This window comes from Hippopotamus amphibius, chromosome 6 (assembly GCF_030028045.1).
Source record: "Hippopotamus amphibius kiboko isolate mHipAmp2 chromosome 6, mHipAmp2.hap2, whole genome shotgun sequence".
NCBI classification, from domain to species: Eukaryota; Metazoa; Chordata; class Mammalia; order Artiodactyla; family Hippopotamidae; genus Hippopotamus; species Hippopotamus amphibius.
In genome coordinates this window covers 70423178-70449247 of record NC_080191.1, presented here as the reverse complement: position 1 = coordinate 70449247, position 26070 = coordinate 70423178, and the positions used below count along the sequence as shown (strand labels likewise).

At 38.0% G+C, this 26070-nt stretch overlaps 1 pseudogene; it reads right to left on the bottom strand.

Annotated features, from left to right (window-relative positions):
- Nucleotides 1-21654: 21654 nt before the first annotated feature.
- On the bottom strand, nt 21655-25114 carry LOC130854913 (60S ribosomal protein L9-like; annotated as a pseudogene).
- Nucleotides 25115-26070: the final 956 nt, after the last annotated feature.

The following is a 26070-nucleotide window of genomic DNA, read 5'->3' as shown; positions in this document are numbered from 1 at the left end:
GTGGGATCTTCCCAGACCAGGGCTTGAACCCATGTCCCCTGCATGGGCAGGCGGATTCTTAACCACTGCGCCACCAGGGAAGCCCAAGACCTCATCAATCTTATAATTGATTTTTATTTTATAAAAATATAACAAAACTGTTATTTTTATAATGTCAACTTCAGAAAACAAAACACAACATGCCTTTTGCTGCTAGGTTACAAAGAAAATACAGAGATTCCCAGCTGGAGTTTTCCACTAATCCTAAGGGCTGTGTTAGGATTTCTGGAGGAAGTGTGAAAGAGATGTTTATATTTATGAAATGTTGGCATCAGTTTAAAGGGTTGAGAGATACTGGAGTAGAGAGAACTAGGCAGCAGTGATGAGGCCAGTGAGAATCTGAGAATTGAAGTTACGGGAAGTGGACCTGAGGAACAGAGAAAGCTCCAGTAACGGTGCTAAGCTGTGAATTGAGGCCTTTGCTAATGATGCCCTGTCTAATCTGAGCATGCAGCCTGTCCACAAGTATGTGAGACCTCCCCTTGCCCATCTGCTGCTCTTTATAGAGAAGAACAAAACAAATGTTTTTAAAAAAATGTGAGCCCTCATTTCTTTCTCGTATACATACAATTACAGGGAGTTGTTTTTAAATCAAACATTTTTTGTTAGCACCTAATCGGTGTAATTATAACATTAATATCTCAGCTCTCTCTTTTTATCTAGAGGTCCAGACGCCCTTTCAAATCTAAAACACTCTCTGTCTCCTCTCTCCAGTTCTAGGAATGGTTTTAAGAGAACACTGCATGATTTGAGAAGAAAACTTTCTTTTGCAAAAGGGCCGTGAACCATCTTCCACCTCCTGTTCGTGGCACCTTTAACATTAATTGAATGAAATTCTTAGGGCATTGGGAAAACAGCTCTTCACCTCGAAGTACAAAGATAGTCTCAAAAGGAGATAATTTTAGGGCTTTTAGTCATTCCACAGAGTCGGTTAATGAGATAATTGAGAATTGCCTGAAACTGTAGGGTTTTTTTTTTTTTTTTTGCATTTTAATATATGTGGGGCATTCTGTGTTTGATTTAGATGCCACATCTTTGTGGGCACAGAATGCAACACAGTGAGGCGGGCAAGGATGGACTGGGAATTTGGGATTAGTAGATGCAAACTGTTATATGTAGAATGGGTAAGCAACAAGGTCCTACTGCATAGCACAGTGAACTATATTCAATATCCTGAGATAAACCATAATGGAAAAGAATATGGAAAAAGAATGTATCACTTTGCTGTACAGCAGAAATTAACACAACATTGTAAATCAACTATACTTCATTAAAAAAAAAAAAAAGAATACAACCACTTTGCAATTCATTTGGGAACCAGTGCAGAATGGAAGTTTAAACACCATACCAGTGATTTCCATTTTTGTTTGTTTGTTTGTTTGTTTCAGTTCTAAACATCCTTCTTTGTCCTTTTCACCAGTGTGGAAAGTTTTTGTACAGAAAATATGTAGTTTTTCAATTGAAGTGACTTAAAATGTTATTTTGAGAAACTTTTCAGAATTTCATGACACCTCTTGAAATAGCTAGAGACCCCTGGGGTGCTGCAAATCCAAATAATGAAAAGCATTTTTAAAATAGCAGGAAAAAGTCACCTGAAGCAACTAGGGATGAAATTTTACTTTTCTGTGGAATGTGTACACACACACACACACACACACACACACACACACACACCCCATCTTCAAATACTCCCTCCCATTCTCACCCTTAGCTAAAAAGTGTATCTTTCCAGAATTTTGAAACACTTTAACAGTATTCTCATTGCGTAGTACTGGTAATGATTTCTTTTATAGCATAAAAGAAATTGAACTTTTTCCAATTTCAGATCCTGGGAGGTAACAATAATAAAAGTGTCTGAAATTGCATAATGATGAAGGACCCAGTCAGAGGAAGGAAAGTTAAATTTTTCCCCTGCCCATTCAGAAACTACAGCATCTTAACTATACAAACACAAAGAAACAAACCAACAGCATTTTGAGGAAGAAATGAGGGAAAGGTGGATTTTTTTAAAAAAAGTCTCAGTGATCTGATTTTTTAAAAATCATTTTGCTGTTTTAAGGTCTTACTGAAACTTAGAGTCTTAGCATAGAGATGAAAGTTGATAATAATCTAGACCAGTGGTTCTCAAAGCATGGTTCCTGAACCAGCAGTATCAATATTATCTGAGAACTTGTTAAAAATGTAAATTCTGAAGATCTTCACCATACCTAAAGAATCAGGCACTCTGGGAGTAGGACCCAGCAATCTGGGTTTGACCAGGTCCTCCAAAGTCTGAGAACTGCTGGTCTAGACCATCTCTCCAGCCACTGAAGAACTCTTCACCATGGCAATCCTGACAGAAGCTCATCCACACATGTGATAACACAGTCACGTGCCGCTGACGCAGCCTGGCATATTTATCGAGTAGACACTTCATACCCCGTAATGATAACAGTTAAATACACATATAGTAAACATCCTCGTCATCACCACCACCGTCCACCCACTGCTTGCGTATCTCTATTGTCAGTCAGCTTACTAGCTCTTGACACCCTATTCTTTTTAGGATACATCTAAGTGTTAGAATGTTCTTTCATATTTAGTTAAAAACTTACTTCATTGTGACAGTTACCCACTGACCCTGAGTCTGTCTTTTTCAGTAAGAGTCATCAGATTCTTTAGTCCTTTACTATGACTTTTTTTTGGATACATTTTATTCATCTGTATTTTTTTAATAATTTATGGTTGATTTACAATGTATCAGGTATATAGCAAAGTGATTCAGTTATGTATACATATCTATTCTTTTTCAGATTCTTTTCCATTATAGGTTATTACAAGATAATATAGTTCCCTGAGCTATACAGTAAGTCCTTGTTTATTTATGTTACGTATAGTAGTGTATATCTGTTAATCCCAAATCCCCAGTTCTTTCCCCTTTGGTAACCACAAGTTTGTTTTCTGTGTCTGAGTCTTTCTCTTTTGTAAATAAGTTCATTTGTATCATATTTTAGATTCCACATATAAGTGATATCATATTTATCTTTCTCTTTCTCACTTACTCCACTGAGTGTGATAATTTCTAGATCAATCCGTGTCGCTGCAGATGTCATCATTTCATTCTTTTATGGCTGAGTAATATTCCATTGTATATGTGTACCACATCTTCCTTATTCATTCCTCTGTTGGTGGACATTTAGATTGCTTCCATGTCTTGGCTACTGTAAACAGTGCTGCTATGAACATTGGGATGCATGTATCTTTTCAAATTAGAGTTTTCTTCTTTTCCAGATATGTGCCCAGGAGTGGGATTGCTGGGTCATATGGTGAACTATGACTTTTTAAATGTGTGTACAGAGAAAGCATATAATTTGAGAGACTGGGATCATAACGACCTCATTAGTTTAAAGCCCCTTCATTTTATACAAGAAAAATCTCAAACCCTGAACAGCTAAATAGGCCGAAAGCCACTCTCCATATTTATCACTGTCTTTTCTTCTCCAGACTAAAATTCTGGGTTTCTCAGCCTTTTCCTAATCGATGCAACATGCGGAATCTTCAACCCTTCTTCACTGCTTTCTGAACATGCTCCTGTTGACCCATATCTCTCTCAACATGCAGAATCCAGAATCTCACTCAAAATTCAAAATGTGGCTTGACTATTACAGAGTGCATTGGAAATGTTTTTTGCCATGATTTGGGACTTTTTCTTCTTTTAATGTTACTGAAAGATTGTATTTACCTTTTTAATTTTTTTCCAGATTATTGAGACATAATTAACAAAAAAATTGTGTATACGTGGTGTGCACAACGTGACGATGAGAAGGCCGAGACCCGATTCACCTCCCAAATGCCTTTCACGTTCACTATGACTGGTCTTCCAGTTGCCACGTTGTTTACCAGTGTAACCATGCATTTCCTTTTCCACCATCAGATCAAGTATATTATGAAAGTCTCTGTCTACTGATTTTTGCTGAAATTAAGATAAGCTATACTTTTAGCATCTCTTGTTAAACCTTTCAGTAAATTTATCTAACATGTTAATGGAATGAGTTCAGGACAACTTACTTTTTTAAAATTTATTTTACTAAAGTACAGTTGACTTACTTTGTATTCATTTCTGCTGTATAGCAAAGCGATTCTGTTATACATATATATCTTTTTTCATGTTCTTTTTTTGTTATGTTTTATTATGGGATACTGAATATAGTTCCCTGTGCTATACAGTAGGACCTTGTTATTTATCCATCCTATATATAATAGTTTGCATCTACTAACCCCAAACTCCCAATCCATCCCTCCCCCCCCACCCCCCCCCCCCCTTAGTAACCACAAGTCTGCAGAACAACTTACTTTTTTTAGTGGACCCACCTTGACTTCAGTTTTTCATTATATCCTTTTCTCACAAACCTGTTCTGTAAGTTTCTTGATGGGCTGACATCAAGTCCCAACCATTACTAGTTGTAATTGCTGAGATTTTTCCATTTTTTAGCCTTTTGAAAACTGAGGATATTTGCCCATCTCTAGTCTCCTGGACACATTTTTCCATGCTCTGTAACTTCTCAACTATGACTGAAAGTAGCTCTGAGGTGGTAACCTAAGCCATTTAATCTGGCTACAATATTTCTCTGTGTGTGAAGAATTGACTTTAGTCGAAGAATTGAGTTTAGTCACAAAATTTACAGGGTCTTTTACTATCCCCTCTCTTGTCTTGATTTCCAATTTTCTCTTAATCATGTTTTGCCATTTCTAATTTAGAAAACATATTCCATTTTCTGGGAAAGATAGTCACAAAATGACAGTTTTGTCTACCATCTGTAAGCCTTATCCCATCTTAGACAAAACATAAGCAAAATGGCATTGCTAAGTGGTTAGGGGCTCAGGCTTAAGGTCATCAAAACAGGGCCTTGTTGAAAAGCCTGTTTTCTGAACCAACTGAGAATAGGACCCCCCAAAAATGAGGCCTATGGGGAATAACACTGTCATCTGTATGATTGATGTTGGAGCTGATATTGGAGAATTTGGCATATCTGGCACTAGGGAGCTGGAGTGGTACCCTAGGATTTGAGAGACCCTCCCCATCAGTCACAGGCACCTCTGGACCACTACAGACCTTCTCTGAGGGGGCAAGGCCGTGACTCTATATTACCTCAAGGCTCAGAGCACCTGAGAACATTGATCTCAGAGGCAGCTCTCCCAAGAGAGAAGGAAGGGCTCTTTAGCACAGTTTCTCCTTCTTAGCTCACTCATCAGTTATGTGGTCCTTTTCCACCACAGTGGGGAGGTGAGAGAGATGGGAAAAGCCAGGATTCAAGGATGTTCCTCCACATGCAGGACATACGAGGAAGGAGTAAGTGTCCTTCACCAGTTGGAAATCTCTGCTCCACTGTTTAACGGATGTATGACATCACAGAAGCAATTTTACCTCTTTGCACCTGTTTTCTCCTCTTTAAAATGAAGGAAATAGCAACACAAGCACAAACTTCACAGTTTGCACTATCTGATATATATCAGGTGCTTTCAGCAACATTGTCTCATCCTCAAGGCTCTGCTCACTTTGGCCTTTGACTTCCCTGAGTTATTCCCAGCAGTTAGTGCTATGGTGATACTTGCTTTTATTTTTTATTTTTTTCTTGCTTTTCCCCATATCTGACCTCTGTCCTTTAAAAGCCTGAGCTTCTCAGAGAGCTTCCTGTACAGCTGTGCTAGTTTCTCCCGATGTGTGTCACGCCCACCCGCATCTCTTTTTGAGTCATTTGGATGTATAGTCAGAATTTCACTGCTCAGGATCTTTCATCTTCATGAGTCATTTTTTCTTTGTGTCTTTGGCTGCTGGCATAAGCTTATTCTTCCTGGAACTCTTTGAAGTCAACTGTTCAGTCAGTCTGGAATGTATGTTCAGAAATGTCCAGCACTTCATTCCTTTCTTCTGTGTGCTTCAAGATGACATGGTCTTTTTTCCCCTGTTTCTGTCACTCCTGCGTTGCCACCAAATTCTCCTTTGTTGGTCAGAGTTAGGTCCTGGGAGGCACATCATGGTTTCTCTTACTTTATGACACTTTGCTTGAGGGCCTAGAATTTAAATTAATAATTCTGGCTGGAAGTAATTTATATGGCCTTGAGTTGTTGAAATGTCAAATATTCATTCATTCTTTAGATTTTTATCATGCTGCTTTTCTTTATCCTGCCAGCCACCTAAGTTCCTTTAAAAAATTCTGTAAGAATCTCATAATTCATCTCCATATACTCATCTGTTACTTTTAATGGCCTATTTTTCAAATAAACAAGCACTTGAGATATAAGAAGATCTCAATTTTCTGGTAAAATAGGCTTAGTGTTCCCCAAACAGTATGATGATTGATAGAAACTTTTAAAAAGTTAAATATCTCTTTCAGTTCGTATTTGTGAAAATGTATATTTTTCCTAAAATGAATATCCTTAGAAGGAACACCATTAGGAGGAGAAAAGAAAAGTGTTTATTGTTAAAGGAAATGGACAAGATTTTTTTCAAGCGAAAGACAAAAATTCTCAAGGACGTTGTAAATGTACTGATTTAACGTTTGCACATCTTTGTTTTCATTGCTTTAAATAGTCATTAAGATTATGGCAAGGATTATGTTATTTACTTAGGAAAAGTGTGAAATAGCATAATGGAAGGACTGTTGCTTTATTATGTATTCAGTAGTTAACACAGATGAAAAGAAATGCCATATCCTAGCCTGGTTGTCACTAACTTTTGGGGGGATTATAGTCCACGGAAAAGATGATGGACTCTCTGCCTTGAAAAAGAATGTATGTAATTACACATAAAATTCCAGCTCCCTCAGAAACCATTTGAGCTGTTACTCTGTGCCAGACACTTAGATTATGTGTTGATTTTTCGTTACTTGAGAAGCTGATGTATTAATAATGTGTGGAATTCAAACTGTGTACCAAAAATTAGCCGGTTGGTGTAATACTTTATATTTGCATAATCATTTAACTTATACAAGACAGCTATTTGGGAGTACACGTGGGGATAATTCAAATGTCTCAATCATTCAGATTTCTCAGTTTTGCCATTGGTTTTATTGTTCCTTTTTCCAAACTACAAAAATTTTGCAGGGGGCAAGAATATTGGATGCTTTAAAGATCTCAGCTCGTTGATCCGTTGCGTGCTCCTAAGTAATAAAGAACTAATCAGAATTGAAATGGACTATGCAGGTTGAAATGGTCACCAGGGGATTTAGAAGGCATTCTATCACACCAATCTGTAAACTTCCCTCTCTTTCCTCCTCCCTGCCTCTTTCCTACACTATTTTATCTATTAAACAGTCCCTGGGAAGCTTTTCATTTGCTAGTTGGGGGAGTCCGTTTGGGGAATGTCTGTTTACAGAAGTAACGGTATGTTGTTTCAGCCCCTCACCAATCTTTTGAGAGTAGAGAATGCTGTGTCAGGGCTCAGGGGTTAAAACACCTCAGCTCCCACAGGGTTGTGGGGATCTATAGCTGGCTGAGTAGGAGGAGGGAAAGCCATGGGAAGGTGCCACTCCTGGCAGAGAGCAAAGAGCCTGCCCTGCTCCTTCACTGAAGAGAGCACACCTGAAACCCTACAGCCTTGAGGTAGGATCGGGGGGAAGTTCAGTGTTTGTGCCAACAGGCAAATCTTTACCTTAGAGGTGTGCAGTGCACTGAGGGCAGGTGTTAGCAGTGGCTATGATACCCAATTCCTCAGAAGTTCCATCATTTCCTCTGACATCAGCCAGTGATTTTTTAATTAGACCCTCCATTTTCCAGGCTTCTTGGGAGTTGTCCATCGAGCTCCTTGGAGGATAATACCAATACTTAACTTAGAGACACCCCCAGTCTGGGACATTCTCTGGCATGTGATGTTGGAAAAATATTCCTAGAGGTGGAATATTTTTTTTCAGTCAGTGGAATCTTCAGTAAACTGGAACTTTGGAAATCTGTCAACTTAGTGTTGGTTGCTGTTTCTCTTTCCTGGTGGACAGAGGTGTCTTTGTTCAAGAGAAGTTCGGGAGATTGCCCCTCTTATTTCTGTCAATGAAAGACACGTCATTTCCCTGGCACAAGTTATATCAGGAGGTCATGGGGTTACAAAATCTTCCACTTTTGCTACTTCTTGGTTGATGAACTAGTGCGTGAGTAAGGGTTAGGCCATTTTGCAAGGGTATCAAGTCTTTGAAAGAAATGGGGTGGAGACTGACCACTTCCCTTTTGAGGTTCATCGTGATAAGATCCTCTCTGTTGGGCTGGAGTATTCCTGCCTGAGGTTCACTAGCAGGAGAGGACACAAAGGGCCTCTGGCGGATGCTTCAGGCAGCGAGGGCAGTCTGGCATAACGCCCTTGCACTGTGTTCTGGGGTGGAAGTGGCCATCCAGCTCTCCATCTGCAGAGGGTGACGATACTGCAGCAAAGTGTTACCAATTCTCACCTGTCCATTTGGTAAAAATACCATAGACTAGTTGGCTTGTAAACAACATAAATTTATTTCTCATGGTTCTGGAGGCTAGAAAGTCCAAGATCATGGTGCTGGCAGATTTGGTGTCTAGTGAAAGCCAGCTTCCTCATTGATGGCCGCCTTCTCATTGTAACTTCACATGGCAGAAGGGGCAAGGGAGTTTTCTCAGACCTCTTTTATAAGAGCACTAATTAGCTCTGCTTGCATGACCTAATCACCTCCCAAAGGCCTCACTTCCTGATACCACCATATAGGGCATTAGGATTCTAACATGAATTTGCGGGGGTGGGGGGACACACAAGCATTCAGACCATAGCACTGGAAAACATTCAAAAGCATATGACAGGGGACTCCCCTGGTGCAATGGTTAAGAATCCGCCTGTCAATGCAGGGGACACGGGTTTGAGCCCTGCTCCAGGAAGATCTCACGTGCTGCAGAGCATCTAAGCCCGTGCACCACAACTATTGAGCCCATGTGCCACAACTACTAAAGCCCGTACGCCTAGAGCCCGTGCTCCGCAACAAGAGAAGCCACCAAAATGAGGAGCCCATGCACCACAATGAAGAGTAGCCCCTGCTCGCCTCAACTAGAGAACGCCCGTGTGCAGCAATGAAGATGCAGCCCATAAATAAATAAATAAATAAATTTATTTTTTAAAAAAAGCATATGACAGCACATCCTGTGGCAAGGCTGTAGGAAAACAGGTGCTGTCACCCATTGCTGGTGGGAATACAAACTGGTATAACCATTCAGAAGAGAGTTTGGCAATATCTGCCAAAACCATATCTCATTTATCTCTTGAGCTACAAATATCACTTCTGTGAATTTCACCCAAGAAGACATCTTCAATACTATCAAACTACACTCTTATGGAAACTCTGTGGCTGACGCAGGCTCTGGACCAGCAGTAGCAGCCACATCACTGCAGCAGGGCACAAAGACACTGGACCTGAATAGAAGGAAACACAGAAATAACAAAACTACACGTGAGTGTTCCTTTAGACTCAGCAATCCCTTTTTCTAGGAATTAACCCTTGGGACATACCGCCTCTGATTTAAAAAAAAAATTGCAGCATTGTTTATAATTACAATATTTGAAACAATGAAAAACCTCAGACCCAGGAGAGTGGTTAAATACACTGGATACATCCACAAAATGGAGGTCTATGCAACTATGCCGCTATATCAAAAAGAAAAAGGGAGAGCTCTGTGAACTGATATAAAGTGATTGCTAGAATATATTGCTAAGTGAAAGAAAGTACAGACCAGTATAGTATGTTACTTTTGTGTAGTAAAAAATGCTATAGTTTGCATAAGAAAGATACAGGGAGATAAAGGGGTAAGAATGAAGTAGAAGAAATGGAGGAAAGGATAATTCTTTGAAAAGACCTTTTTATATAAATTCAACATTTAAAACCATGTTAATACTTAACATATTCAAAAAAACAGGTTTGAGAGTGGCCCAAGGTAGAATAGAAACACAAATAAATGATCTTATGTTATTTCAATGAGTAACATAACCACACTGATATGTAGGCAAGAAGTCGTTAGAAACTAATCCAAGTAATTTTTGAAAACTTACTGTAAAACAACCCACCATAAAAGATGCAAGAAGAAATAGAAAACCTGACTAGTACTTTGTCAAATAATGGAATTGCATCTATAATTTAAAGGCTTTTTGTAAAGAAGCATCCAAACTCAAATGGCTTCATCAGAGAGTTTCTCCAATTATTTAAGGTAGAAATATGGCTTACCAAAGTCTTCCAGCAAACTGAAAAAGAATATACACTTCCTAACTTTCCCTATTAAGTCAGCATCACCTTGATAATCAAACCTGACAAGAATATTATGAGAAAAGAAAAACACAGGCCAATGTTAGACTTTTTCAAAGAAGGCAAAATCATTTAATACGCAAAATACAATTGATATAATTCACTATATTTGCAGAATTTAAAAGTAAAATAAAATGATTTTTGTAATAGGTACAGAAAAAACATTTGATGAAATCTAATACCCAGTACAAGTGTTTGTTTTTTTTAAAGAAAATTAGTCACAGTTTTTTAAGAAAGGGAAGACATCTTCTAGTACCCTAGGAATGGAGGAAACTTCCCTAATTTTATGAAAAGCACCTCCAAAAAAGTTTATAGCAGATATACTCAATGGTAAAATATTTAAAGTTTTCACCCTACATTTGGAAACATTTATTGAATGTTCAGGCACTTAACATGTGCCTGATGTTGTTCTAGGCACTAAGGATACAGCAGTGGACAAAACAGACAAAAATCCTTGCCCTCAAGTAGCTGGCATTGTAAAGGCCTCATTTTATTTTGTAAAAGTGCTTTTTGTGTAATAAATCTAAAATTACCATTTAAGTGACTACTGTGTGCCTGGCATTTGTCTCAAACCCTTACATATTTAGCTTTTAAAAAGTACACTCTGAGGGAACCCTGACATTTCGTATTTGTTGATGAGAAAAAGGAGCACATAACAGTTAAGTAATTAGCCCAAAGGTGTACAAATAGTAATTAACTAGTAAGTAACAAATTCCATCCTAGGTTCATTTTTAACTCCATAGTTCATATTCTTTCCCCTATACCATATCCACAGTATCTATTGTTATAGACAATTCTTTGTCATATTTAGTAAGAAAATTTGTTCTAATTTATCATGGGTTTTTTAATTTTTAATTTTTAAATTCCCATGCAGATTTTTAAAATTTTTTATATAATTAAATCTAGGAGGTTTTATTTCTTAATAATTTCTAGTGTTTTAAATTTAGAAAGTATCCTCTCAGAGATTTGTTAAATGTTTATTTCCTTTTTCTAGTTAAAAAAAATTTAACTGCTAAAACTACCTGAACTTTATTTTAGTGTGTACAATGAAGAATTTGTTATGTATTAGCCAAACTACCAGTATAATTTCTTAATAAATTCTTTTTCTTCTCATTAATCATTGGTGAAAATACAGCATCTTTAGATTGAAACGCTTCAAAAAGTCACCCAGTAAAGGCCAATCAAGCCACTTTTGGTAAAAATACCTGGGATGTCTTCTTATATCAAGAGAGTTCAGGCTATTTGCTTAAATTATAAACCCTTTGCCTCTCTGTGTGACATACACACACACACACACACACACACACACACTCTCTCTCTCTCTCTCTCTCTCTCACTCTTGCTCTCTTTCTTAAATTCCAGAAGCAGAAATATTCACGTTGTATCTGAATGCAGATTTCATTACTTAGTTTTATTCCTAATTGTATCTTCTTTAGCCTGTGTAAATTAACAGTCACAAATATTTACTTAGCACTAAGTTTGATATATACGAATATACACACGGTGGAATAAAACAAAACAACAAAAAATTGGCCTTTATCTTCAAGGAACCTACAGTCTAACTGAGGAAAATAAAACATACTTGAAAAGTTATCTTGTAACGAAGCAGTGTTTGAGAAGGCCAAGTTTGCGGACAGCAATCACTGCACGTGTTCAGAGGGAGGAGTGATGCCTATAGTTGATGAGGGAGCTTCACAGAGGAGTTGGGGGTTACCTGGGACTGGGTGAATTGATAGGATCTTGGTAGCTGGAGATGAGGGGGTGGAAGTTATAGACTAGAAAGACAGAATGAGCCCAGATATCTGGGCAGATGTGTGCCAGCCATGTGGCTGTGGAGTGAATGGAGGAAGTGCAAAGTGTTAAAAAGAAAAAAAAAATTCAATCAAGTAAGTTTTAAAGATCCAGTTGACTTTATTAAACGATTCATGAATCTGACAGCATCCCCTCTAGCAAAGGGCAAGGAGCTCCAAGAAGCTGTACAAAATAGAAGGCTTTTGTAGGCAGAAGAGCGGAAAGAGTGGATTTTTCAGGTTTAGGTAACCTACCTGTGGGAGGTGAAAGGGAGTTATGTGGCAGATTACCTCATTGGTGCAAACCAGAAAATTCCAGGCTGACCAGTTAAGACAGCATTCCTGGGGCAAGTTGTCCCTGCGATTGGTTTAGGTATTAAGTCTTGGTTTGCTGACATGGGGCTTAGCACAAGAAACACCATATGGGGCCTGTCATTTCTTCTTTTAACAATTCCCCCCTTTTGATCAGTTAAGCTGAGAGATGTGATCAAAAGTTAAGCTATTAGAGTCACTCTCAGCTGCAGCTCTGCACTTCTCATAGCTTTGTTGGTTCTTGTGTGGTGTCCATGGGTCATGGTGTTTTTGCTTAATCCCTGTGATATTCACAGGTCATGGCTTCAGGTTCATAATCTTTAAATTAATCATTCTCTTCATTCCTTCTCTCGTGTCCCAGTCTTAAGATCATTTGCCTGGCGGTTAACAGCTGCGAACACACAGTTAAAGCCTTTAAGAGAACACAGTGCACCAGGGAGACTACTATGACTATTACAAGCAGGGTAATTCCAGATGTCTGGACTGCCCTTCAGAGCCGTGGTGCCCAAGACGCAAACCAATCAAGGTCAAAGAAGGACCCTCTTGAAGGAGTCACTTAAAAAAAAAAAGATTATTTATTTATTTATTTATTTATTTATTTATTTATTTATTTTTGGCTGTGTTGGGTCTTTGTTGCTGCACATGGGCTTTCTCTAGCTGTGGAGAGTGGGGGCTATTCTTTGTTGTGGTGTGCGGGCTTCTCATTGCTGTGGCTTCTCTTGTTGCAGAGCATGGGTTCTAGGGCACACGGGCTTCAGTAGTTGCGGCACACAGGCTCAGTAGTTGTGGTGCACGGGCTTAGTTGAGGAGTCACCCTTTTCAGCCAAGTGGCTTGCTCAGGGATCTTACATCACCGAGTTTCAACTTTCCCAGAATTATTAACCTGGGTGCGGCAGGTGGTGCTGCCCACAGCACAGACACCTCCTTGCTCAGCTGAAAGATAATCCAGAGCTATCCCATCATCAAGAACCAGGGAGCCTAACGATTTTTCTTGAACAGCTATTTCTTTAGCAGCAAATTCTGCAATATTTTTAAGAGTTGAGGAGAGGTTCCTGACTATAGCCTCATTTGTATTTACTCATAACCAGAGAAGTAGGGACCTGCCAAAGGGAGTGAATCCTGAATCATGGAAACCTCCTGGTATGTCCTTTCTAGTTGGGTGATGCAAATCCAGGGAAGCTGATCAATGAGACATCCCTGTTCACTTGTGAACAGTTAGGGGCACAGTTAGATGACCTAAGGGGCACCGCCTGATTATATACTGGCTGTCTTAGGCATCGTGGGCCCAAAGAGAATAGTAGCTACCACAGACTAAGATAAATCCTATCAGGCACAAATGCTCCCACTAAGGTGGCACTGCTGATGGATTCGCTCACAGGGATTGTTGCATTTGCCTGTTCAAGTCAAGGGTCACTTAGTGTTTTCTCCTAGCCTGAAATAAAACGTTGTTCTAAGTTCCAGAGGTAACCCCCACCCCCACCCCTTAGCAATGGCCTGGGAGATACAGGTGATGTATTATCTTTCCAGGCCAATGCCAAAGGAAAGGACAGAAAGGGAAGAACAAAGGGATTCACATTTAGTTAAAATATGAGGTCTTGATCTGGCATCTTGGGAAGAGGCATTCTGCTTCAATGTCAGCTCCTTTTCTTCCTAGTCAATTTGACTTGAAGATTTCCAGCTTTTGTACAGGACCAGATGTCAGACAGAGCCTTCTTTAGCTGTGAGATGTGCAGTCCCTGAAGCTTGACAGCTATCTGGGTAGTCAGGAGGACCTGGTATAATCCCTTCCGAAGAGATTCAGGGGCAGACTTTGTTCTTACTGATTCCAAATAAGAAAGGTGGGAGAAAATTGGAAACATTAGTTTGGAGAGTCATAGACAGATATTTGAGGAAACTAGAAGAATTCAGGATCCAGTCCAATTTACATGTATATAACAAAATCTCAAAGATGATTTAAAGGATTAGAGTCTAATATAGACAAAGGTGAAAACATACTTTTTCTCTCTACAAAGACTGTGAGTAGGCTCAAGTATTCACTCTTCCTGATAGCTTTATACTCATTCTTTGGTATTTCAATGATCTCAAGGGTTTAGAATCATGAATAAAGTTGGGAGCAATTGATGATGATGTTAATTGTCTATAAATTACTAGACAAGGGCTCTCCTTACTATACTCTCCGTGAAGCTCTCCAGAGGATCGACTCCGATACTGGCCTCATGGGCAGTCTAGATTGAGAGAGGATTTCGAATAATGGCTGGTTCTAGCCAAAATTTTGAATTCTAAAAATGGATGGAAATTTGGAAATTTCTAAATCAATAATAGCCAATTACAAATTATCTTCAAGAGAGACTGCATAATAAAAATATCGAAAGGTTATTGTAGAAATTAAGCTTAAACTCAATTTTTATTCTAAGCTAAATAAAAATGTGTTCCATCGTCAAAACAATTTTTTTTCTCTCTACAATTATCCATGTTTCTTTTTTTCCAAGGATAATCACAGCAAAACTAATCTTTTGTATTAAATCTGGCTTGATTATTTATATGAGTGTGGCAAGAATAGTGATTGACCTTATAAGCTCTTCTTAAGACTGCTTTTCTAGGACTTTTTATAAGGAATCTTAGAACAAACGCAGAAACTTCTTGAGGCCAGGAAGCCAAGCCAAAGTTCAAGCAGTCTCTTAAAGCTGCCTAGTCGTATCTGAGTCTATGCATATGTCTCTCAAATAAGATATTCCAGCCAAAACCTCAGTTTTATAGCCAATATTTCTGATCGTGTCCTGTTACAAAGAGACCAGGTTTTTATTGAACTTAGGTATATAACTATATTGCCATGAAAAGAATACTCAAGAGTTTCCAAATTTTGGAGGGATCAAGTAAGGAGAAAAGAAAAGTAAATGTTTCACCTCTGTTCACAAAGGTATGTCTTACCAGATTGCTGATAGCTTTAAGAGAAAGTAGAAGAAGGTTTCCTTACAAACAAAACATTAAGGAACCAGCAATGTTTCTCCTCCTCAGTTTATTCAGTCCCATGTGTTTGTTCTGTTTAAATCTAGTTTTTCCATAAGTTCTGAAAATTCTTACCCAGTTCAGTTTTATGATCTTAAAGTTATCAGAAACCTGTACTTGTCAAAAGTTCTTTTCATGAATCTCCTTGAAGATGAAGCACTTTTGAAGGAACACTTTTGCCAAAGCATCAGAATAAAACAGTAACTCTCTATCAATGACAAAAGACTTAAAAATGCCCATTATTAAAGTTTTGATGAAAGTTTATTGTGATGAATTTGACAGGGAAATTTAGTTATTTCTGTAACATACAACATTTAAGGATAATAACTGGAATTAAGTCTGATAACATTATACCAGGACATACCAGATTTCCAGGAATTTTACCTAATTTGGGGGACACTCTTATAACATATACCTATACAGACAAAGCATAAAGAAGGTTTAGTATTATTTCTTATTTCACAGTGTTTCCCATGTAATTTGACATATCAAATAAGCCCTTTTTATAAGGACAGAGAACAAATCTTTTGAGATGCTCCAGAGAACCTCTGGACTATCCCACAGTTAGCTTGAAGTCAAAAAGACTTCATTTAAATCTGATTTTTGGGAATTTTGTCAAAAATATCAAAAGGTTTTAAAATACTTGGTAAAATAGGATCATAGATCCCTGTGAAACAGTACTTAGTTATCTGTTTAGTTAAAGTGACAAAGACTTCACAGACAAATATAGATACAAAATAGTACATAGTTCTGAGATTAACTTAATTCTTTCAGTATTGGAAAGACTAGGTTTTCTTAAATAATCAAAAACCTGATAAAGAAATATAGAACATAGTGATTATTTTGACAAGACACAAGATCTTTATTTTTTTTCTAGGCAGATTATTTAGAAGGTAAACAAAAACCATTTGCAATCTGTCATTATCAAAAGCAGACCAATAGTCCCAAATAACTTTGTTTTATTTTGTTTTTTTTTTTTGGAATATAATTGCTTTACACTCTTGTACCAGTTTTTGAGGTACACCAAGGTCAATCATCTGTATTTATACACATATCCCCATATTCCCTCCCTCCCTCGACTCCCCCCCACCCTCCCTATCCCAGTACTCCAAAGCATCATCCATCCTTGAGTTGAACTCCCTTTGTTATACAACAACTTCCCACTGGCTATCTGTTGTACAGTTGGTAGTATATATATGTCTGTGCTACTCTCTCACTTCGTCTCAGCTTCCCCTTCATGCCCCGCCCCCCAAACCTCGAGTTCTCCAGTCCATTCTCTGCATCTGCATCCTTATTCTTGTCTTGTCACTGAGTTCATCAGTACCATTTTTAGATTCCGTATATATGAGTTAGCATACAATATTTGTCTTTTTCTTTCTGACTTACTTCGCTCTGTGTGGCAGACTCTAGGTCTATCCACCTCATTACATATAGCTCCATCTCATCCCTTTTTATAGCTGAGTAATATTCCATTGTATATATATGCCACATCTTCTGTATCCATTCATTTGTTGATGGGCATTTAGGTTGCTTCCATGTCCTGGCTATTGTAAATAGTGCTGCAATAAACATTATGGTCCATGTTTCTTTTGGAATTATGGTTTTCTCTGGGTATATGCCCAGAAGTGGGATTACTGGATCATATGGTAGTTCTATTTGTAGTTTTTTAAGGAACCTCCAAACTGTTTCCCATAGTGGCTGTACCAACTTACATTCCCACCAACAGTGTAGGAGAGTTCCCTTTTCTCCACACCCTCTCCAACATTTGTTGTTTCCAGATTTTGTGATGATGGCCATTCTGATGAGTGTGAGGTGATACCTCATTGTGGCTTTGACTTGCATTTCTCTGATAATTAGTGATGTTGAATATCTTTTCATGTGTTTGTTGGCCATCTGTATGTCTTCTTTGGAGAAATGTCTATTTAGGTCTTTCCCCCATTTGTGGATTGGGTTATTTGTTTTTTTGGTATTAAGCTGCATGAGTTGCTTGTATATTTTGGAGATTAATCCTTTGTCCGTTGTTTTGTTGGCAACTATTTTTTACCATTCTGAGGGTTGCCTTCTTGTTTTGTTTATGGTTTCTTTCACTGTGCAAAAGCTTTTGTTTCATGAGGTCCCATTTGTTTATTCTTGATTTGATTTCCATGATTCTAGGAGGTGGGTCCAAAAGGATCTTGCTTTGATGGATGTCATAGAGTGTTCTGCCTATGTTTTCCTCTAGGAGTTTTATAGTGTCTGGCCTTACATGTAGGTCTTTAATCCATTTGGAGTTTATTTTTGTGTATGGTGTTAGGGAGTGTTCTAATTTCATTCTTTTACATGTAGCTGTCCAATTTTCCCAGCACCACTTATTGAAGAGGCTGTCAAATAACTCTGTTTTTTTAACAGAGGGAAAAACGAAATTCTAATGTTGCACAGGCTTACTTTTGATATTAAAACTCAATTAAATTTATTCCAATCCTAGCCAGTTCTGACCAAATGTAAAATTCTTTGCCCTTATTTCTAGTAGTTTTAATTACATATATTAGCATTTTTAACCCTTAAAACTCCTCAGATTTCTAGTGGAAACTAAGACACAGGCAATTATGAACCGTCGTTTACATTAGCATTGTATGGGTCGACAGACATAAATATTTTCATAATTTCTAGAAACGTGCTTTCTTATAGGAAATTTGTTAGAGTGGCATAAAACATGTTTATTGACAATCTGAAATATCTTTGACTCTGTAAAAGGAAGCAAAAATGGGTAAACCTGAAGTTAGCAATTAATGTTTCTGTGTTTTATCTTATTTGGACATGTTCTAGATACTCAGTGAATTTAACTTGACTCATCATTTAACATCATTTAACATCATTTAGCAAAACTTTAACGTTTCAGGTTACCAAAACTATTTGGGGAAATTGTTTTGCAATTTCACCTGTAAACTTTTTATCCTACTCACATCTATTTAATTTACTTGTCTTCAGCAGGTTTAGATTCCTTATGAAAACTTCATCACAACAAGTTATTTTTCTTATTGACAAATTTTGTAACATTAACTTATTTAACTAACAACCCCAGGTAGAATAAAAGTTGTATGCTTTATTTTATATTCAGTGCTGATAACTGTAAGACATGTCTATGTTAATCAAACCAAGAAACTTAAAGTAGCTTTAATACCAAATATTTTCCCAGATCATGTGATCCTGAAAGGCATTTGGGGTTATTTTCTATTATAATTTTGAGAATTTTATGAGTACTAAGTTTATACAGGCATTTGTTTGTCAATTAAGTAGAGCTCTTTTACAAATTAATTTTAGTAATACTCTGGAGGTATGAAATACCACACATCTACAACATACATATATAGATAGAAACATAAATGTACAGACATATATAAACAGAGACCTTATAGTTTGCTTTAAAATTTTAGCTATGAGACAGGTACAACAATATAAAACTCACTGGTTATAAAAGAACAGTTGGAATAATTTGTTTACCTACTCAGATGGCTAAAATTTTTTTCTGTTAATATTTGTAGAGAAGACACTTAAGATTTATGTTTGTCGTTGACAAGTAATCTTAAGGAAACTGTGGAGAGGTTTGAATTTTTAAAAAGCCTCTGTTCCTTTTGCCTTTAGTTTTAGGAATTGGGGATGGTCTAGATAAAGCTTCCCAGAGGACACCAGATGAAATATTTACATCTCAAAGGCACAGGGAAAGAATGTAAGTTACTTTGAATTGTTTCTGGAGTCACATTTTGGGTTTTGTAAAGATTTGTAAGATAAGCACTGTTGTTTTTAGTTCCTCAATGAATTGGGTTGCAACTTAAATGACGTCATAGGTTGATCTATCTAGCCAACTACATTATCTCCAATTTGTTTAGGGGTGAGGGCTTATAAAAAAATTGCTATCGGGCTCTGAATATCAGCTTCCAATCTCTGACTAACTTTTGACCATAGAGCTACTTTTTTAAAAAAAATTAAATATCTTGCCAGTTTTTTAACCAGGACAAACAATAAATATTTCTGTCAATATTGAATGACCCTTTGGACTCAAGAGGTGTCCCCAAAGAGGGTGCAAAGGATATTTTATTTCTCTCTCCCTACCAGGCACTATAGACAGATTTGGGAGAACTGACTCTGGTAAGAATGTCGCCTTTAGCCAACTTCCACCAGCTTTGCCAGGATCCCATCTGTAGGTTCCGAGTGGGGTTTAAAATAGAGAACATAACTGCAATATATACCACATTTTGGCAAGGTTTTTTAAAAATTAATTTTAATTTCAGTTTCCCCTTGGCATTAAAATTTTAGTTTAATGGAATTACATAGCAGTTTACCAGAAAAAAATCCCTCAGTCTTGTCAAGTTTGGGAGGGGCCTGTATGGGGGCCCCTCCACTGCAGGTAGATATGGTGGTCTCTGTAAGGCCGTTAACTTGGCAGACTCTTGTTCAGGACCATGTAGTCTTTTTAAAGTGGAAAACCAGTTCAGACAGAGGGTTACTAGAAAGAGTACTCAAGTAAATGAGGAAGGAGGGGAGCACTAGGAGTTACATCAGTCTTAGAGTCTTTTATCTTAGGTACTTCTTATATCTTTAATTTTTCATTAGCCTTTTACAACACATCTTTCAATGAAGCTATTCTGGAATCTTGCAGACTTTTCAAGTCTTCTGTATACTAATTAAAACAGGTATCCATAAAGAAGATGTGGTACATATATATAATGGAATATTACTCAGCCATTTGCAGCAACATGGATGGACCTAGAGATTATCATATTAAATGAAGTAAGTCAGACAGAGAAAGACAAATATCATATGATATCACTTATATATGGAATCTAAAATAATACAAATGAACTTATTTACAAACAGAAACAGACTCATAGACACGGAAAACAAACGTATGGTTACCAAAGGGGAAATGTCAGGGGAAGGCATACATTAGGAGTTTAAGATTAACATATACACACTACTATGCATAAAACAGATAATCAACAAAGACATACTGTACAGCACAGGGAACTCTACCTAATATTCTGTAATAATCTATATGGGAGAAGAATCTGAGAAAGAAATGGATATATGTATGTATAACTGAATTACTTAACTGTACACCTGAAACTAACACATTGTAAATCAACTATATTCCAATATAAAATATAAATTAAATTAGAAGTAAAATAAAATAGATTTCCCTTTCTGTTTTTTGGATTCGAGAGATTTTGCTTTTAAATGCACTTTTTAAATGATCTTATCTAATGGAATATTCCTTCTAATGACCACTGTAATTCCCCTGAGGACTGACAGCAGTTAGGATCCTAGCCACAAATGGGGTGCAACCCACATTTCTGTCTAGCCATATTTTGAGGTCTCTAACCCCATAGCTACCAGACCAAACTCTCAGGACACAGTAAGATGTTGCCATTTTTGCAGGCATCTGTAGCTTCTGGGATTGTAGTTCTTAGACATAAAATAAGCAGCTATACGGGAAAGTGGCACACTTGACTCTTTAGAAATTAAAGATTCCATCCCTTTTCACTAGCCTTTATCTACACAAAGCAAGACAAATAAACATGTGCACCTTAATATATTGGCAGTAACCAAAAGATGTTAGTGCGTTCTGGCCAAGAAAAGGCCCTGTACACTACCACTAATTCTCATGGAACCTTGACTGTGGGAGAAGGATTGACCAGCAGAGCTCAACAAATGGGGACTGAGGACTGGTGGGCTCCACATGGATGGGGAGCTGCGAGCCGCCACGAACGGTTCCCTCATGGATTTTCAGATAGAATCAAGGGCTGGGGGGTTTACACCTAAACACCTGGGAATTGCCATCTGAAAGGCTAAGGGCTTGGCTCTGGGCAGAGCCATTTGCCAGCTCAAGCTGACCTTCCCTGTATTGGAAAACCAATTAGATTGTGAGCTCGGCATAAAGACTGCAGAGCTCCAAACTGAGAACTTACCCACCGGTTCTCAGAAACAGCAAGAAAGACAGTGACCTCAGAAAGGTGTTCGCAGGCACTGTGACTGCATTTCTTGTTGTCCCTAAATGCCATTCGAAGTTTATTTTGGATCCCATCACTACCACCAAAACTGTTTAAAAAGCAAAACAAAACAAAACAAAACCAAAATTCAAGCCAGTACATTTTATTTTCAAGTCAAAAGAGCTTTTATTCATTTATAAAATATCACAAGTGAGTCTGGCCTCTTGCGGTTTCCGTAGCTGGACCACTCAGATCTTATCCAAAAGCCTAGGGAACTGTTCCTTTTTCAGAAGCATAGATACCATCCACAAATTTTCTGATATCCTGTTTTTAACTGTTGCGGCTTGCTGAATCAAAGCAGCTTAATTTGACACAAGTTCAATGTCGTTTCCCTTAAGAATCAACTCATATTTCTGGGCTTGAGAAGTTGAACAAGCACCTGCCTGGCCTTATCCGAACTCTATGGATGTATTTTTCACCCCCAAAATTTCAGGTTTCAACAAGAGAACCATTCTCCTGAATAACAACGTTGATGGGGAACTGAGCATACACAAACCTCATCTTGTAACAGCAGCCCAGTGTAACACCCTCGATCATGTTCTGTACATGACTACAGATAGTGCCAGCAGTCGCCGGTTCCTTTCTATTCCCTGGAACCTCTTCTTTTTCTTTCCAGGGAGGCTGAATTCTACACTGACGTGATGAAGTCCCTCTGCAGGGTGCCTCTGGGACCCTTCACAGTAACTGTGTGTCCCTTCAGAGTAATGGCGACATTTTCTGGAATGTCGACAGTCTGATTGCTGAGAATGGTCTTAGTTCTCGCAGTAGATGCAGCAAAGAGCCAATCCAGTACATTTTAAAGATCTATTTGGCTTTATTGAATGATTCGTGAATCTGACATCATCCCATCTAGCAAGTACAGAGGAGATCCCAAGAGCTGTACAAATGGAAGACTTTTATAGGCAGAAGGGGAGGAAGAGTGGGGGTTTTAGGTTTAGGTAATCTACCCACAGGAGATGAAAGGGGGTTATATGACAGATTACCTCAATGGTACAGACCAGAAACTTCCAAACTGACTAGTTAAGACTACATTCCTGGAGAACGTTGTAACTACAATTAGATTTCGTATTAAGTCTTGGTTCGCTGATGTGGGGCTTAGCACAAGAGACTCCATTTTGGGCCTGTCATTTCTTTAAAAAAAAAAAAACAGCAAAACTATATTGGAGCCTCATGATAACAAGGAATTCCTTCATTCCACAATTCAGCAAACACAAGAATGAACTACGAGAAGAAGGAAATAAACTATAAACGTTAACAAAACTTTGACTGTGGCCAAGTAGTCAATGCATTGAAAAAGGCATTTGCAATTGCATTTTATTTTGGACCCATAATTTCCATCTGGGAAGAAGAATAAAAAGAGTTAGTATAACCCCTCTGGTTGTCAGGAAGAGTCAAGTCTGCAGTGTCAGGTATAAAGTGCTGGCTTCCCTTTGTGTCCACTCGCAAACACCAGGGAACAGTCTGGCATTTGGGCAGAGGGCTGGAAGGCAGGGTTAGAAATATCTGGTTATTGTAAGAGCAGTGAATCCGATTGGGGGAAAAAAGAAAGGGACGTGTAAAAGCTTTCGATTGGGGTCCATTTCTTTCTATGTCCTCAAGTACTGAATTTCTGTCTCCTCACTATCAAGATAGTGACAATTGTCATAACTGACAGAGAAGATTGATATCTCTAAACCTGGCAGGTTATTATTACAGTGTTCTGAAATTGTCCTTCAGTTCTAGCACTCCAAGTTTACCATCCACGTTTTCATGTCTTATAGTGTTTATGGTAACTTCTAGTTGAATTGTCTGACTTCCGTGTTTTTGAATCCATCTCAGGATAGCGTTACTGTCTTTTCACTTATTTGTAATGATCTTCAATTTATGTTAACAAGTTTCAACCGTCATGAGAAGCTACTTTCCCCTCCTTTCTCCTTTTTGCTCATGTACCTCCTCAGCTTAGCTCTATAAACACTTGTACACAAATTGTGGGAATTTAAATTGACCCCTTGAAGAATCTATTTTAGTATTTTGAGTTTCATCACCCTTATTCTTAGGTACCATCTGGTTTCAGCTTTTTCTATTTAAGACATTATTTAACTGTGATTATCAAAAGTGTCAAACTTGATTATCATTCATTTGACTTTGGGGGTTAAAGCTACAGCACAGAATTCATGTGTATTTATCATCTCTCCCTCTCTTTTTCTCTCTCTCTCTTGCTCAAATAATGCACAGAGATTAGAATAATGAATAAATACTATAAAGTCCTTGATTATGAAATATTTCTAGTCTAGTGAGGAGACATAAAACACACACAGTTATAATACAACTTGATGTCATAATAAGGGTAAACATAACAGCGCTTTGGTAATATGTAAGAGAATAAAAATAATAGCAAGCGCTTAATTATAAAGATAAGGTCTTTGAATAGTCTTAGTAAATTTGTTTTGTCTTGGCTATTTGTAAACATAATTAGATAATTATCTTGTGAAATTTGCATAGTCTACTACAAAGCATCAAATAATAATTGCATGTGTCTTTTCCGAATAAGAAGGGCTGCACTTCATGGATAAATATAAGTATATTACTTACAAATGAGGCAGAAAAGTATAAATGGCCATGATGATTTTTAAATTTCTTTCAATATAATGCAATGATATTCATGATTATTATAAAAGAGCAAGAAACACTTGCAGAGGGAAAAATGCTTCTTTGGTAGTCTGAAGAATGAAACTTTTCGAAGGGCAGATCACCTGAGATCAGGTTTTATCAGAATGCTTTACCCTTTGAATATCTTCTCAAATGCTGAGAAACTTTTTGTCCCTAAGCAAGTCAAGCATTATTTCTTAAGTGTGGCTGCTGTAGATCACTGATGTACATTTCTCCTTTTAATAGACAAGGGCACAGCAATTTTTTACAGGCAGTGAGACTGTTCTGTCATGCAAAGCATTTTCAAAAAGTGTTTGCAACAAATATACATTTGGTGCACGTGACTGTGTTGGTGTAAACATGTGTCTTTGTCTCCCTGGGTCGATGTGGTCAGACCAGTGAACTGCAGGCACTGACTGGGGACTCTTTGTTTACCATTTATAAGCTTTAGCCCTACAGCTAAATTGACAGACACTAGAAGCATCACCTATAGCTATCAAGGAAAGAAAAAGTTGTGAACCATTTACCGAGGGCTATTAGATCATAATTTTCAGTGACATGAAATTCAACTTAAACACACTAATGGCTGCACAATTTTTGGATGTATAAATATTCATGGTGTAAAATGTGACTTACTTAACTTTTTAAATATTGAATTTTAAATATTTGTTAAATTCTCTGAAGACATGTTGATAAAATAAAACAGGTGAAAAATCACGCTGCTTCTGGAGATGTTCAGAGATGCTCAGCTATTTAGAGGCAATGAGGGCTGAACATTTCACAGCAAATTAGGCTATGAGGTGAGGTAGCATTACTTTTCTTCAGGAAATGATAGCACCCAACAAGATCATAAGCCCCTTAAAGCAGAAACTTGCCCCTGTGTCACTGCTGACACTTAAAAGGAAGCTTCGAAGTCTGCTGCTCCCACAGCTCATGGGAGTCCTGACTTAGACTGTGGGATCACGGAGTTGTCAATTTCAGGACATGGGTAAGAAATTCCCAGGACCTGCAGACGCACAGCACTGGCCTGTTTCGACATAACTAGTTAAGTGTGGAAAAGAAACTAAGGCTTTGGGTTCTGGCTTCCCACTGAGTTTCCCAAAGTTTACACTGTGATGGTGTGAGCTGTTAAAAAGAAAATTAATCCTGGGGTTCAGGCAGTAAAAAAGAGGGAAGGGAAAGGAATAAGAAATATAGGTGAGCTTTAGGCTTACTTTTCCTGTCAACACAACATTGCAAAAGTCAAGGACCCTTTAAAAGAAGAAAGAAGGGAGAGGGGGAGGGGAGAAGAGAGAGGAGTGTGGATAGAGAGAGAGAGGTATATGCAAATTAAGTAGCCCATCATTTTGGAACATCCTTAAAAAGCTTTTATCAAAACATATATTTTACGGACTTCCTAGGTGGCACAGTGGTTAAGAATCCGCCTGCCAATGCAGGCGACACGGGTTCAATCCCTGCCCCAGGAAGATACCATATGCCGCAGAGCAACTAAGCCCATGCACCACAACTATGGCACCTACGCTCTAAAGCCTGTGAGTCACAACTATTGAGCTCATGTGCCACAACTACTGAAGCCTACGCACCTAGAGCCCATGCTCTGCAACAAGAGAAGTCACCACAATGAGAAGCCTGCACACCACAACAGAGTAGCCCCGCTCACCACAACTAGAGAAAGCCCACATGCAGCAATGAAGACCCAACACAGCCAATAAATAAATAAATAAATAAATTTATAAATATATATATATATATATATATATATTAGGAATAGTGTCATACATAAATAAAGAGAAAGAATTTGATTATCAATACCTGGTTAGGAATTCACTGCTTTTCCAAACTAAAAAGGTATAAAATGGCTTGGGACCGAAGCAGTTTATTGCAGGCTTGTCTATTGCTGGTAATGACAAGTTTGCTTTTATGATTTTGCTTTTGAGGATATGAAGGTAGGAAGCTTTGAAATCCTGCATCATTTGTGGTGTTAATCCATGTGTC